Source organism: Lissotriton helveticus, chromosome 3_1 (genome assembly GCF_964261635.1).
Source record: "Lissotriton helveticus chromosome 3_1, aLisHel1.1, whole genome shotgun sequence".
NCBI lineage: Eukaryota > Metazoa > Chordata > Amphibia > Caudata > Salamandridae > Lissotriton > Lissotriton helveticus.
The window spans coordinates 1512297586-1512314622 of NC_136061.1; positions in this window are offsets into that span (position 1 = coordinate 1512297586).

Genomic DNA, 17037 nt, shown 5'->3' on the forward strand with positions numbered 1-17037 from the left:
CATCCACAGAGACTAGAGCGCCTCCCAAGATGGCGCCTGTCGATGGCCGTGACCCTGCCCCACCCAAGATGGCGCTGTGACAGCCTAGGTGTGTGTAATCACACAGAAATAGCGTGTGGTGGTAGATTTTTAATGTGCAGGTAAGCGGAATGATTATTGAGCCTGGTACAATCAAGATTGTGGTATTATGAGTGAAATCAACAGTAAAAGACAATGTTGCACAATTGCCGGAGCTGTAGATTTTAGAACTTGAGAACAAGCTACTAGTTTTGGTGCCAGCTGAACATCCTGTGCAGGGGCGTAAGAATTGTGTTGGATGCAGGGGATTCATCCACCTCATATTTGGAGGGGAGGAGCACAAGGGACAAGGGAGGTCAGCCGCTGACCCTGAGGTTTAAACAGTTAGTCAGTCCCTGTTTAAACTTCATTCTTTTTTCAGTGCATTAGAAGCATGGGGACAGAAAAACAAAATAGGTTGAAACAGGGGTTGCTGACTTAAATTAAGCATAGCTTTCTTCACGAATCTAGGTGTGCAATGCCCATTACGCTAAAAGTGCTTCTGGCACCCGCCCAATCCACCTTGTGCGCTGCTGTAGCTTAGGTCGCTGTACCTTCGATGACACTTTGGATTCTTTTAGCTGTTGTGTGTGCTGAACTATATTATGCCAAAGGTCATTCAAGGGTCTTTTAAAAGTAGAGGAGGGTTTGTTTTTATTTGCTTATTGTGCCCCCTTCATTCCCAGCTCTCTCCTCTGCCTAATTCCAAGGTACCAATTAAAGATTTGGTGGGGACAGATAATCAGGGATGAAAAGCTCCATTTGCATTTATATCTCCGTTGACAAATATACTACAGTGATACCATGTCACAATCTTAACAACGAAAAAAATATGACAATGAGGGGCATATGTACAAGCCCCTATCGCCACCACAACGTCACCTATAGTGAAGTTGTGGTGGTGATAGGGGCTGCCCCTTATGTACAAGGCAGCGTTAAGCCACTTAACATCGGCGTTCCACCGCAACACCCATTCATTTTGACTCTGTCCCCTATATACAAGGGTGGCGTACATAGGAGGCAGCACCAAAATTAAGACCAGGGAAAACCTAGTCTTAAGATGGCGAAACGAGGAGAAATGCATTATTTCTCTGAGTTTTTGCTTTTTCCATGAGTGCTGCTTTGTGCAGCACACATGGAAAAAGCTAAATGGCATGGTTTTTTTATGTGTAGGCAGGTGTCCCTTCCTGCACATAAACTTTAAAAAAAATAGCACTTTGTCCCTTTCATGTGTGCTGCATGAAGCATCACACATGAAAGTGACGGGATGGAATTTCTAGGATTGGTTATGTGCAGAAAGGGACACCTTCCTAAACATAAACAATCATCCCCTGCACGCAGGCACCCTTGCACTGTGGTTGGCGCACAGTTGCTAAACTTAGCGCCATCAAAGGGGGAAACGCAAGGCCACACCACATTCTTGTTAATATTAAGCATGGGCTGAAAATTTGTTCCGCTCGCGGAATTTGCGAATTTTTGGCAATTTCGCGATCCGCGAATCGCGCGAAATTGCCAAACAATTCGCAATTCGAGAGTTGGCGAATTTTTTTTGCTTGTTCGTGCTTCAAAAATACAATCTCGGGTGCGCGGCGTTGACTTACCGTGATTCTGAGTTCGCCGAGTTGTTTTCCTCCCGGTTTGTATGCGCTGCGACATTTTGGATCTGGCTGCGTGATCGCGCGATACTTTTCGACCGCAAGTATGTCATGGGGTCCCGCCATCTTGCACTGCGAGACTTTGTGAATACGTCATAAGGGCCCGCGATCACATATTGCGAGAGTAAACAATAGCGAATACGTAGATGCGACGCGCAGCTGACATCCGGCGGGAGATTTGAACAGCTCGCTTTCCCGAAGTCGCAAAAATTGCAATTCTGCACAAGAAATCTATCGCAGGCAGCATAAACCTTCTGAAAATGATGATTTGGATCAGAATAACTCCTCAGATTGAAATTTGGCTGCACTTTTTTGTGCAAGGAGTCCGTTTTTGGGGGCGTGGGAGGAAGGAAGTGCCCCAGAGTCTCCAACTTCCTGTTCCTGTCCAGCAGGCTCCTCCCAGTGCTTTGTCCATGTCCTGGTCACTTTTCATTTGGATATGGAGCAGGAAGGATTACTCTTTGTGGCTGCTGCTGGATATTTGCATTTGAGGACTTTTTTTTGGGAGAATCAAAGTGGAGGGAGAAGGAAGACCTGATCCATTGAGCTTCCTTAGTTTCAAAGTCACAAAATCAAGTAGGGAAGGATCACTTGTCCTGCATAACCAGGGTATGCAGGTTGTGTACCGATTTGTCCCAATTAAAAAACCCTCATACACGTGTAGGGTTGGTAATGAGAGCGGTATATCTTGATTCTCCGCTGCTATAGACACGTATTTGCATATTCATAGGGTTTAGTGGTTATGCATCCTCCAGCCGGAGGTTTACCCTTGGTTAAAAACAGTAGTGATCAGTGATGTGAAGGTGTGATAACTAGAGGTTAAAATCTCGTACAGCCAGAGTAATACTCTTTATTTGATCTGGATTCGAGATGATACAATTAGAGTTGTGTGATGGAGAGTAATTAGGGCTCTCACACACTATGATTGATAATTGAAGGAGGTCGACATGTTTCAGCCCTTGGTTGCCTGGTTAGGTCAAGTGGGCTTTCATCAGGACCGAAGTGCAGGGTGTGTAGAGACAGAGGGCGTCTCTTTGAGTGTTTACTCCAATAGGTTATTCTGGCTACCTATTTGGAGAGATGAGGGAAGTGATATATTAATCCTTCTCCTAGTAGGTCGCAAGGTACCTGTAATACAAAAATACATAAACAGACAAGGAAAAGGGGAGTTTGAATTGGACTTGTGTACAAAAATTTCTTTAAACTCATTAAAGGCGCTTTTTGTAGCGAAGCAACTGGAAAATGGCAATACTTCAGTTAGACCACACACAAACATGGCAAAGGTCCACTCTCTCACTTATTGTAATAAAAAAGATGGTACATATTAATAAGTCGAGATATGGCAAGATTTCTCTACTCATTCTATGGATATCGATGTGCAAATCCAACTCGGCAATCTCGCACAGGGGTTATATGATGTTATCTAGGTGTCTTTTTATAAAGTTGTCAATCATTGTGAGGTGTACTCTTTCACACTGTGTATATCAAAAAAGACAAACATTAGAAAATAGTTTGTGCCCCAGATTCTAGGTGTTAATTAGCGATTTAAGATGCAATGAATGTGAAGGTGTCTGGGCGGTCATTCATACATTGAACTTTGCGATCAGCATAAGCGATGCGGACACATACCTTACGTGGTTTTGGTATTATGCCTCATCGGGGTCCCAGTGAGTCAAGGAGGCCTACTAAAATAATGGTACAGTTTCAGAACCAAAAGGGGTGGGGTTATACATTACTGTTTTGAAGCGGCGTTCGTTCTTTCCGAGTGCTACCTGTGGTCTCGCTCGTCACAACTTGTGCTGACTCCACCACTCTGGGCCCCAGAAGTAAAACAATGCAAACAATCAATTATTAAGACCGCTTCCCAAACAGTAAATGCATACATAAAACGACCCGTTCTCTCAACCTATTATTTAAACTGTTCTCAGCACTGGCTGCCTAATAGGTTGAGTTTTTTTTTTTTTTAAAAAGGCATTGATTAGATTAAAACAGATGGGGATAAAGCGGTAGCAAGACTTTTTTGTTTAAAATTACGATAAGCATTCTGAATCAGGTTTGTCAGTCTTATATTTAGGTCAGTGTTATCCGGGCTCAATGCAGCAATAATAGCTTGCCTACAGGTCCGGACCCCCAGCCGATTCCATTCCCCCCTCAGCTTAAGCCTGCGTTGGGGGTCGAAGGCGGGGCAGATGCAGACCACATGGAGTAGCGTTTCTGCAGGTTGTATCCTCATCCGCGAGGCGCCAGGTGGGAAGGTTTTGCAAAAATCGCCAATAACCCATTCTAATGCTTATGAAGCAGCGTTTTAAGTACAATGAAAAGGGACTAGAAAAGTAAGTGGAGGGGGCTAGCTGATTATAAGAATTAATGACTGCCCACGCTTGGCTTCGTTTTGAGAACAGTGCTTTGTCTGTGATGAGTGATAGCGATCTTATAATTTTTTTAATTGCAAGTTTAAATGCAGACTGACTAGGATTAAGGGCCCAAAGGCCATCTGCTGAAATTTGTTCGATGTAATTCTTAAAAAGTCGGCCAAAAGTTTCTCCTGGGTTTTTCTCCATTATTTCTTGCCAAACTAGAGACTCTAATGTACCTGAGTTTGATTGTCGTAATTTATGGCAAAGATTAAGAAATACCCCTATGCAGGAAACATCGTAGTTCAGTAACCCCAACTCTAGTCTGATCTGTGGGGGGGATGCAGAGTGTGGCAACTGGAAAACCTTTTTGTAAATTTTTATCGTATGTCGATTCAGAGCAGTGTTTAATTTCCCATTAAAAATCCCTATGCCATACGACAGAGTGGGACCAACTTTCGCTTTCAGGACTTCCAAGAGAGGGGACAGGGTGGGGCCTGAAAGATTTTTTGCAAGCTTAGTTAATGACACCGCGAGCGTTGTTGCTTTAACAGCAATCTCTTTGCGCTGCTTTATGAGGTTGCCTCTGGAATCCAAATGGACCCCCAGGTATTTGTACGAATTGCCTATGGCGAGGCTGTTGTTATTAAAAGACCATCCACCACCGGCATATCGCTTTTTCCCAAATACGACAACCTGGGTCTTCTTCAGATTAACTTCTAATTGATTTTTATTAGTGTATTGTAGTAGTGTGTCAAGAAGCCTTTGCAGACCCACCCTAGTGAGGCTAAACAGAGCCAGATCATCGGCATATAAAAGGTTGCTTAATGCCATGCCTCCTACCTTTGGCGAGTGGCTGTTTACACCATCCAGGGCACTGGATAAGTCGGCAATGAACAGGTTGAATAAGAAAGGGGCCAGCACGCATCCCTGCTTAACCCCTCTTGTTGTAGAGATTTTTCGCGAGAGATGCGTGCCGGACCCCAGCTTTACTCGAACCCAAGTGCGGGAGTGCAGTTGGATAATTGCATTCAGTAAATTATTAGGAATTCCCCACTTCCTCAGCTTTTCCCATAGGGCCTCCCTGGGGACCCTATCGAATGCAGCTTTGATGTCGACAAAGCAACAAAACACAAGCCTAGATGTTAAAAGGGCTTTGTCGACGATAGATGACACCACTAGTAGGTTGGTCATGGTCCCTGAATTAGTGGTGAACCCGGTTTGGTTCATTGGCACCCTGTGGAAATCATTTGCCCATTGCCTCAGGTCCTCCAGGAGGAGCCCTGCATAGTGTTTCGCCTCGATATCCTACAGGGCTATAAGTCTAGTTCTGGGGGGCAGCACGCGAACCTGATTTATAAATCGGATGAATAATTGCACCCCGCCACGAGTCTGGGATTGTTGCAGTTCTCAGTGCGTAGTTAACAAAGTTAGTTAGAAATCCAAACCAAAAGGTTATGTCTGATTTGAACAAGTTTTGTGGCAGGCCATTAGGGCCAGGTGCTCCATCTTGTCTAGCCTTTGTTATCTCTGTGGTTGTCCTGTGGGTCGTCAGGCCGGTGTATTGCATCGATAGAGATTCGCCCTTTAATATCAGGACCAGCACCCAATTCTACTAGCAGGCCCTGTCCTGCCGGGTCTGGATGATCTTGTGCCTTGAAGTAGTCCGTAAGATAGGTTGCCCATTCTGCTTCTTGAATGTTTGCATTTCCGAAGCTTGAGTAGCTCAGGTTTGGGTGATTACTTAAAGCCCAGAATTTCCTGGCATTTTTCCTCTTGCTCTCCAACACCAGCTTGCACCAAAATTGGTTTTCATAAATGAGCTTGTCCATGGTGATCGCCGACCTGAAAGCCTTTTGGGCTCTATGATATCTGTTCAAAATTTCGCAGTTGCCCGGAGATTTAACGAGTTGCCATAGCACGTCGTTCCTTGGCTTTTTTGAGTGATTTTGTGTTTAGAGATGGTGCAAACTTGCGGGTCTGAGTTCGACTGTGACCCTGCGTGTTAGCTGGAAAGCGTCTAGTCAGGTGGAAGCAGAGCGACGTCCAAATGCCGATCGGAGAGGCATCTAGATTATTATCGTCGTTTGTAAAATCCTTATATACTTGTTGGATTTTCGGGCCAATATCGTCGCTCCACTTCAGGCGCTTTAGATTTTCTGAGTATATTCCCTGGTGGGTTAGGAGTGATAATTCATGAGTCCCTGGTCTTATATTGAAGGAGAAAACCTGGGGCCTGTGGTCGCTTTCTGTGCGTGGAAGAATACTGAAGATGTCTAGATAGTGTAAAAGGTCAGCATTGCAGATAGTATAATCCAAGTAAGAGTATTTGCTACCATTAGACCAAGACCAGTTTGGTGGGGTGTCCCCTGCTGACCTACCATTCATTACCAAGTAACCTGCACTATTGAGCCTCGACACGCAGAGCTCTCCTAGATCGCTATGGGGTTGATTCAGCGGTCTGGTTTGAGTTATGGCCTCAATGATGTTATACAGGGATGGCTCCTCGGTGTCCGCAGTTAATCCCTGGAATAAATTGGTATTGAAGTCCCCTGTAACGATACAATCCGAAGTTGGATAATCAGCGGCCAGGTTGCTCATGATTTCAATTAAGCGGGCCAAGTGAGTTTTTTTGGTGCGGGAGCTTGGATTGATATATGCATTTAAAAAGAGTAAAGAGCGAAGGTTTCGCCACCGATTGATTTTGACTCCTAGAATCCAATCTTCTTTAATTGAAAGGCGTTTAATTGAGCCCTTTAAATTTGTGGATATATAAGTTGATAGGCCGCCTATTGCATGACCATGGGGGCTATCCCTGAGGGCTGGGTTCCATAATTCAATGAACCCGATGATGGGGTGGCCATCAGTTGCCCAGGTTTCCTGAAGGGCTATTGTTGTATGCTCACGTAGGAAAGAGAGAGTTTCTTGACTCTCGATTTTGAGGTGAAGCCCACTGATGTTCCAGGAACATGATATGAATTTGTCATGTCCTTGATGATCGTGTGTAATTGGAGAAACTGTTGGCCATATTCGCACGTCCAAAGGCTTATTTATTGTACCCACATGCCCTGCCGCTGGGGTTCATTCTGAACTTTTGTTTGACAAGATCGCGGGGAGCCACCACCATCCTTGGCTGGGATCAGTATCAGGAACCTCTATTGGTCGTGTTTTACAAAGATCTTGGGGTCCTGATGCATTTTTTAGGATCGAGTATGGTCTTGCAGTGATGGCCGGTCTAATGCTCACGACTTGTTGAAGTGGTGGAGATTGGGGTAGCAGGATGGTGGGGTAGCCAGGCGTGGTGTATGGGTAAACTCTGATACCCCAGCTTCGCACGGTGGTCTTATGATCCATAAAGGCACCCACCCAGCAGGCCGACTTAAAGGACACTAAGGTTGCCTCAGATGGTTGGCTGCCTCTGGGGGGAAGAAACTCTATGGATTCGATGTGCTTCGAGGCCAAGCCTTCATGCCCCGGGATGCCCAGCGCTAATTTTAATATATTTGATCTGTTAAGAATGTCTTCGCGGCCCTTAGATTTATATTCTGGGACTAGTAGGAGCTGATGATGGGGCGAGTCGTTTTCGTTCGTTTGATCAGTCTTATGTGATTCATTTGGTGGCTGGCCTGCGTCCAATTCTTGCTTCTGTTGCGACTGCCGATATACGGCCTTCGGCGGGTGTTGTGTAGGACTGGACCAATTTACGTGTTTATTATAAATTGTTTTTTTAAAGGTCATTCTGGGTGTGACATTGGCCGCTCCGAGTGGGACTAAATCCAACACTAGATTAGTTTTTGCTTGATTTGTCGTGGGCTTCGTTGGTTTTACCTTGTTGATTTCGTTGGTTTCCGTCCCTGAAATTCCAGTAGCTATACTAGGCTCGTCTGTTACTGGTTCCATGGTCGATTCACCCATATCTGGGGCGCTTGTCTTGCCATATTGGGTGTCAGACCCTGGTGTTTCTTCTTGAGGGTTCGTTAAAGGTGATAGAGCACTCATCTCACCTAGAGACTTGTTGTTCGCCGTTTTTTCAAAAAGGGGGAAGAGCTTCCGGTGAACCGTATTAACGCTGGCCCTGATTTTATTTCTGTTTTTACGTTGGCTTTTACGTTCTCTCTTGCTGCACGGTGGGGGTTGGGCTGGGGGTTCTTCCAGTGTGGGCCCAATAAGGGGCACTGACCCAGCCCTCGGCCCTATGACTGAATGATTAACTCTAACCAGGCAGTCACTTGTAGCCCCGCCATTTTCTGTCATGAGTTTAGATTGTTCAGCACTCATCGGCAAGGTTTGTGTTTGCCCGCCAATCGCCTCCCCATTGCATTGAGTTGAGCAGGGAGCTGTTCCGTCAGAAGACTCCGTTTCTTCATTGGTGATGGGCCATGTGTTGGCAGGATAGTGAGGCGAAGCGGACTGGTTTTGTTGTTGCAAGCCGGGTTTTGTAAATGGGGAGCCTCCATTCACACACTTAACTTCCTTTATTATATCCGATAGCAGTTCAGGAAGCGAGGAAAGAGAGTCGATGATTGGGGAGCAACAGCAAACAGATTGTATTAGCTTTGAGGACGTTTGGGCTATTCAACTTATCAAGCTTGCTGTCAATCCCTGATGTAAATAGGGCTAGAGTATTTAAAAGGTCGACCTGAATCTCTAGCTTTTCTGAGTGGTAATTTAGAGCAGTGACTATGTGTTCAAATGTCTGAAGAAGTTGTGGCCAGACACTGCTCGCTGTGTGCTCCATTTTATGAAGATTTTTGGTGGGTGTTGGATTGGGAGAATTTTGGGTGTTTTTAAAGAAGAATGATTAGTCCGCTAAAAGCTGCTCGCTGGGGTCGGAGTTTTTTGGCTGTTTTTGAGGTGATATCTTAGTTGCAAACGATGAAGCGTGTGGGGCAAAGTCGGGGCTTTGGGCAATTAACTGCTCCTTTGGAGTAATTGTATTTTGGAGTGGGTCGAGTAATTGACTGCTGTTTGTGCCAGCGTTGATGTTTTGACCGTGAATTTGAGCATAAGTTATTTGGCCAAAAGAGGATTTTGAAGGGTCCATTGACGCCCCTGGGCTTTGTTTGATAAGTGATGATTTAATTTCAGGCAGCTGTATTAAGTCGAGAGGTGGTCTTGGCCGTGTTAAATCGAAAGGTGATCTTGGCTCGGGCTGGGGGCCCGCCAGCTGAGGTTGTAGTTGGCCGGCTACTTCTGTAGCCACTGTAGAGGGAGAAGGCGGCTGACACAATGGTAATTGGGCTTGTTGATTAAGTTCAAGCTTTTGATTATGAATTGCGTCACCCGCGTGGTCCTTGGGCTGATTGCTAGTTATTCCTCCAAAGATGAAGACTCCTGGAGGTTGGGCCGAATTTTCAAGTTCAGACACCCATGGTTGGGAGGGTAGCGGACACCAAGAGGAAGCACTTGATTCAGCTGAATCAACCAGAGCTCCGGGCTTCCTTGGCCCCAGGGGCAGGGGCTGCTGCTGAGGTGACAAGATAATCATTGGTGGGTCTTTTTTGAAGTAATTGAGCAGACTCGAGGATTTTAGGGCTTTTGACTTTTCCGTGGTGCTAACTTTGTATAAGTCTCTGCTGGAGATCTGCAAAGGTTTTGCCATTTTTACTGTTTCTGGGGAAGTTCTGGGCGTGTTTTGACTGCCCTGATGGAGCTCCACTTCTAGGTCAATTTGTTTGGTTCTCCGCCGCTTGGGAACTGCTGCGTTCTTCCTTACTTTCCCTGACCTCATAGTTCCAGCTACTGAGGAAGGGACTGGTTCTGCGTAGGACTCCCAATGCGGGGAGCTGCCAGATGAAGCGGAGTTTTTTTGATTATCCTGCCTTCAAAGAGAAACCGGGGGATAATCTGTGGTTTAAACAGTGACTGCGGGATTAGCTAGCTAGCTAGCTGACTGGCTGGGTAGCGGGATGGCTGGCTGTCTGCCCAGCTTACAGTCTAAATGGTGAGCTGGCTGCGTCCCCTCCACAGGAGTGCTGGGCTTCAGAATTTCTGCGGCGTAGCATATCACGGCTTCACGGCTTCACCGCCCGGGAGCCACACCGCAGAGGCACCCCCCCACTCCTCTAAACCCGCCCGCCCAGACCACGGACCCGCGGTAGCCCTCACGCACCGCTCCCCACGTGCCCTATCGGGGGGTCGGCTAATGGCCGCGCCGCTGTGTTGGTTGCAGCTTGACGACCTAGGCGACTCACCCGATGGACTATGTAGGCAGTGGGGCTGGCCGCCGCGGAGCCCGGGTCAAGGCAGGCACTTAGAAAGAGAGCAGAGGGAGCAGCCCCAGAGCTGGGAGGACTGACCAGTCGACCAGGCAGGTGCGCGAGGTCGGCAAAGGGGGTGAAGAGGAGGGGCCTGAGCAAACCTGGGTGGGCCAGAGCAGGCTAGAGCAGCCCTCAGTGTGCGCAGGTGAGGTGAGGTGATCAGGGAGCGGTGCAGGTACTCACACGGGCGGCCAACAACAAACGGCAAGCAGTTTGGGGGGATAGTGATAGGGAGAGAAAGCGCCCCCGCAGCAACAGCGGCGAAGGACCGAACACTGCCGGGACTCTCAGCCACACCTCACGCCCCAGCACAGAGTCAGATCGACTCAACAAACTGCTCAGCCTCAGCCTGTGCCGACTTACCGGATGGTGGTCGCTCTGCACCGTCTCCACCGGCCTCTGCACTCAGCACTTCAAGCGCCCGAGCCAATAAGCCTCGGGCAGGGCTGGACAGGGCAAAGCGCAGCCTTTGTCACCGCTACCTCGGCCCTCAGCTCTCCGCGGCGCCTGGCTTTGACGCCGGCTCTCAGCTCTCAACCCTCTCAGCCCCGGTTCCTGCTCACCGCTCACGGCTCACCTCCTCGCCACTCTCTCACTCGCCGCCTTGCCACGCCTCCCTGACGACACCACGCACAGTCTCCGTTTAGTGGGGCGCGGCCAGAGAAATGTTTGTTAAACAGCCAACTTTATTTAAATCTTCAAAAGTTCATCATGTTTTAAATGTTAGAATTCAAATTCATTCCACAGAATTCAATCTCAGCAGTATTATATATGAATACTCACGAAACATCTAGATTTCTACTCGTCAGACTTTGTTTGCTACAGAGCTTTCCAACCCATTCCACACGCTTTCCCTACATTTCGCCGGTCACACACAGCTCCCGGATGAAGGGCTTTTCAGCCTGAAATGCATTGGAGCTTTCTATGTGTATTCATATATAATACTGCTGAGATTGAATTCTGTGGAATGAATTTTAATTCTAACATTTAAAATATGATGAACTTTTGAAGATTTAAATAAAGTTCAAAGAACGTCTCTTGAATGTAAACATCATTTAGGGCATGGGTGGCATTAGATTGAGGTGATTTTTGTGTGTATTTCGATTTTTAAGGTGTTGTTGGAGCCTGGTCCAGCGCCTGGCCATGTGGGTGGGGACCATTTTGAGGCCTGGTCCTGGGCCTGGCCATGTGGGTGGGGGTCTAGGGGCCATTTTGAAGCCAGACAGTGTGCTTTGTGGCACATGCCTGCACCCAGTCTGCCTTGCTTTCATCCATTATGCCCAGGGGTAGTCAGTGGTGCATGAACTAAGTCTTTCTGTGGGGTCTCTTGAATTTAAACATAATTTAGGGCAAGGATGGCATTGGATTGAGGTGATTTGTGTGTGTATTTTGATTTTTTGGGTGTTGTTGGGGCCTGGTCCAGCGCCTGGCCATGTGGGTGGGGGCCATTTTGAGGCCTGGTCCAGGGCCTGGCCATGTGGGTGGGGGTCTAGGGACCATTTTGAAGCCAGGCAGTGTGCTTTGTGCCATAGGCCTGGACCCAGTCTGCCTTGCTTTCATCCATTATGCCCAGGGGTAGTCAGTGGTGCATGGACCAAGTCTTTCTGTGGGGTCTCTTGAACTTAAACGTCATTTAGGGCATGGATGGCATTGGATTGAGGTGATTTTTGTGTGTATTTTAATTTTGTGGGTGTTGTTGGGGCCTAGTCCAGCGCCTGGCCATGTGGGTGGGGGCATATTGAGGCCACACAGTTTTTCCCATAGGCCGGCTAGCTTGCGGGCCAGTAGGTTTAGGGTTATGAATGGGTGTATGAAACAACTCTCTCTGTGTGGTCTCTCTTCTATTAATTTAAACATCCATTTTTGATTACAATTGCAATTTTTATTTTGGGTCTTTCCGTTTTTTGGTGTGTTGTGTTAATAATAATAAATGTCTAGTTGCAATAGCATTAATTGAAGCACGACATATGCAGCATTTATTTAACTGATGTTCCTCTGGCTTCTTTGCTTTTAGGTGCACAAAGACTGAGAACCAGGAATCATCCTCATCATCATCACTTGTTGTAGTGCCAGGAAGAAGTCCTGCTGCGGTGTGTGCACAACGTCACGTGACGTCACGTGTGGCCACAGACAGCTTTGCAACTCGTGCAACTGCGTCCTGCTGTTCTGCCATCTAAAGAAGATGGGCCCAAAGAAAGGTAGCCGTAGCTCCTCTACCAAGAAAGTTGCCAGTGCCACTGCCAGTAAGAAGGAGCAGAAGAAGCAAGTGGCGCCACTTACCAAGGAGACTGGTGTGCCGACCATCACTTTTTTTGGGGAAAAAAACTAAGCCTGCAGCAGCGGTGTCCACCGGGGACCCAGCTGAGAGCAGCACCTCCGCTTCATTGGTCTCAGTGCCACCACGCCAAGTTAGGCCCAAGCCCATGAGTGCCGCAGAGGCAGCCACTTTAATTGCTCTTTCACCATCAACCAGTGATGTTGGCGTTGGCTCATTGCAAAGTAGCATCCAATCAACGCAGGGTGTAACTCATCTGACGAGTGTTCAACCACAGCCGCAACGACAACCAAAGGTGCAACAAGGAGAGTCCAAGGAGAGGCGCAAGGAAAGGCGCAAGGAGAGGCCCAAGGAGAGGCGCAAAGAGAGGTGCAAGGAGAGGCGCAAGGAGAGGCACAAGGTGAGGCACAAGGAGAGGCACAACTTCCCACAATGCTTGTTCCTCCAGAAGTAGCGGCACATCAGGAAATCGAGATTCATGCGGAGGTATCAGCCGAGCAAGCCACTCCTGATGATCCATTGTCTTCCAGATCCCCAGCAAGGAAAAGGAGGGCTAGTACAACTTCTTCCTCAAGCCCCCTTCCTTCTGATGATCTAGATCTTGATTGGCACCCATTCAGTCTGAGAAGGAGGCACGCCATGAGCCGACACAGCTAGGGAAAAGGAAGGTTCCCACAAGGCTTTCAGTTATGGGTGATGACGAAGAAGAAGTAGAAGTGGTGTATTCTGCTGCTGATGAAGAGTCTGACGATGACGACCCAGTCATCACAGTCGTCACTCCAGCCCCAGCGGGCATGCAGCAGACAGACATTTTTACCCTATCCCGAAATGCTGCACAGGATATGGGCGGGATGGCTCTGGTACCACCACCAACACAGGTGACTACTACACCAACACGACTTACAGCTTCCATATTTTTTCTTCAGAAGGGCCGGCAGGGACCTCCATCCAGCTCGACCTCCATTACCTCAAGTAGTGGTGCTGTAAGTGCACAACATAGTCTAATTCCGCCACGCCCATCCTCCACTTCATCGGGCATTGAAAGTGGCAACTCCCCCACCATCAGATATCTCAACTCCCCAGTTTGGGACTTCTGTAGTATTAGCAAAAAGGCGGAAAACCAAGTTATTTTTTCGATTTGTAAACAAGTAGTTAGTCGAGGTAAGCTTGGTACCAACTATGGTACCGAAGGCCAGAGAGGTCATCTCCAAAAGCACCACAGCATCCAGTGGGAGGCGCACCTAAGTAACATCTGGAAAGCCAAAAGTAGAAATCCAAATGTAGCCATTGATAATGCATCTGATGACGAGGAGCTGATCGTGCAGGTGGGAGGTAAAGAAGCTAGAGAAATTTTTTCTGGTACACACAGTACCCCTGGCAGCAGCACTGCAGTGGTGGCACCCACACCCTCTACCCCAGCAACATCTAGGTGGCACAGTAAGAGTCTGGTAGAGACACCAATGCGAAAAAGTACATCAATGAGCCTAACTGGGTTGAAGAAGTCTGGATCATCATCACATATGAAAATGGTACAGACCACCATTAAAAGCAGGTTTTGGTCGAAGGCACCATTGGAACGCAACCACCCAACTGCACATCTGTATAATGCAATGCTGGCTAATTTGTTAGCGCTGGACCTTCTCCCTTTTTCTTTCGTGGAAGGGGTGGGTTTTCTAGAATTTGTGGCAACAGTCTGCGGAAGGTTCCTAGCCGGTCCTATTTTGCCAGAGTTGCGGTTCCAGCACTACATTAGGTTGTGCTGGACATGATTGGGGCAGCTTTGCAGAAGAGGGCTGTTCACACTATCCACCTAACAACAGATATGTGGACCAGTTGCCAAGCCGTTTATTAAATGTGCATCACTGCACACTGGGTCTCTTTTGCGGGGGTTAGAGAGAAGATAGCTGCAGGTATTGACAGTGTCACAATTTTTTGAAGCTATTCGGAAACATGCAACAGTAGCCATGCTTGCCATGGAGAAATCTCATACTGCAGTCAACATTTTGGAGGAGTTTAACAGTAAGGTCTTTGAATGGCTGCAGCCAAGAAGGCGCATGATTGGTAATGTTTCCATGGATAATGGCAGTATTATAGTTAATGCCATGGCTGATGGTGGCTATTTCAGAGTGCCGTCTTTGGCGCACAGCATTAACATTATTGTTCAAGATTTCTTGAAAAAAGAAAACACAGTCAGCAAGTTATTGACCACCTGGTGAAGAATCTGCACACATTTCAGCCATTATTTTAAGGCCCGGAAGCAGCTAAGGATCATTAAACGTGACCGTAGAGTGCCAGTCAGAGGACTCATCCAGGAGATGGCAACACGTTGGAACTCAACCTTCTACATGCTTGAGCATCTGTTTGGGCAGTACTTGGTAATCAATGAGTATGTCTTTCAGGCACGGGGTGCTTCTATGAAAGACATGAGGCTAGAGGTGGAGGAATGGGACCTAGTTAAAAGCCTGACAGACATGCTACGTCCTTTCGAGGTCTTCACGCCTGTACACTGTACTTTGGGCAAAGGTATCCCATTGTTGCTCATGCTAGAGCACCAACTGAAGGCGGTGTCTTCAACGTTCCGAGTTGATGCTGAAAAACAAGACGCATAACAGCTGGCGGAGAGCTTATTAAGCCGCCTAGTTGACAATGCAAGGATTAAAGCAATACATTCAGAACAACATTACATTTGTGCCACTATTCTGAAACCACGGTACAAAAAGGCACTGGCCAGCAATACATTCATTCCTTTTTCTGAAGCAGATGTTTCCAAGTACAAACATTGGCTAGCTCTGTCAGCCACTCAGTTGGAAAAAGAGCGGCAGGAAATTGAAGGAACCACCACAAGTACTACTGAAGCAGCAGGCCATCCGGCGTCGAGGTCCACTTCTTCCGTCCTTATTTACTTTTAGTTCTGTGTGTCTATCTTTGTTTTGCAACTTTTAGTAAATCAAAACTTTAATCACAACAAATCCATCAGCAGCACTGTCTTTGTCTTATTTCCATATTGAAGGTGCCACTGTCTGCATTCCTGAAGTTCACAAGTTCACAACTCAGTCATGCTCCTCTATCCTCCTCCTCCAGACTCCCCCTATCCATTTCCCTCAAGGCCGATATCCGGATTACGCAGAATCAAGAAACTGTCGCTTAGTAGACGAGTCCCCTCAAAAGAAGTTGGACTGGAATGACTGACTATGCTGACTGTTACTTCTGAAATTGACACGAGAGGCTGCCCTGTGGCCTTTCACTTAAGAATAAGATGCTGACAAAAAGTGGAACAGGTAATGAATGATGAGATGGCATGCAGTGGACAACACTGGCTGTCTGGCTCTGATGAAAGCAATTGCTCTTTGTTTGTTGTGGATGAAATGAATCCTATGTGTTCTGTTATTATTTAATCGTTTACACACTGAATGTAACTCAAGTCTACTCTGTTTACCTTGTTTAATACAAATTGTACTTCTACTGCAGGGGGCACTATGGGGCACATTTTTTAATATGGAAAATGTCCTTGGACTCACTGTGTGTAGTAGACTGTGAATGCATGAACAACATTGAGTTTGCCAACACCATGATGATGATGAGTCATGATGACCAAAGTTACATAATATCTTCACAGACACTCACTGGGATGGATGGATCATTATCATCGATTTATGGAAGAACTATGGTCATTGCGTGAGTGGAAAACAGGTAAACAAGTCAACAACAACCACAGCAGAACTATATGTCTGTCTAGTCATGGTATGGAGTGGTCGAGACAGTGTAGTGTTATGCCAGAGTCCAGACAGAGGTTCATGTAAAATTGCGGCTATGTGGCTTGCTGTATAAAATTAGATCTGCTTTGTCTGTCTGTGTCAAAGAGGTATGCTACATGGAGGTTGGTTCACTCAGTGGTGCCTGCCTTGACCGTCTGCATGGCCCTGGCCTGCTGTGTGCTAATTATTATCATGGAAATAGAGACTCAGAGTAGGCACTTTAGAAATGATGCATGTATGTAATACTGTCACCTTGAAAGTGAAAGTGTTATTTTTGCACAACACGCTGTACCTTATATTTTTCCTCCAGGTTGTTTTAATATCCCTGTCTGTTTTTCCATCGACAATTACAGGCTGGCACTTACCCTGTGCGATGGGAAAAACATTAACTCAGGCTTACCATAGCAATCCGCAATTCCGCATCCACCAGGCAGGCAGTAGACAGTGTGGTCACCAAGATTGATCGACGGAGCGCCCGATGGAATGGGGGAGTACCGCGAATAAGAGGAATGGCTGGATGCATGCAACTTCCCAATTTGACCAGGACAACTACAACATACAGTTACAGTATCCACTTTACTTGTCCTTATCTGTTACATAATGTTAATGTTGTGAACTTCTATGAGTGCGACTCTGTGCGTTTGGTCTCTGCTTCAAATTCATCCCTACTGCTATTTGATA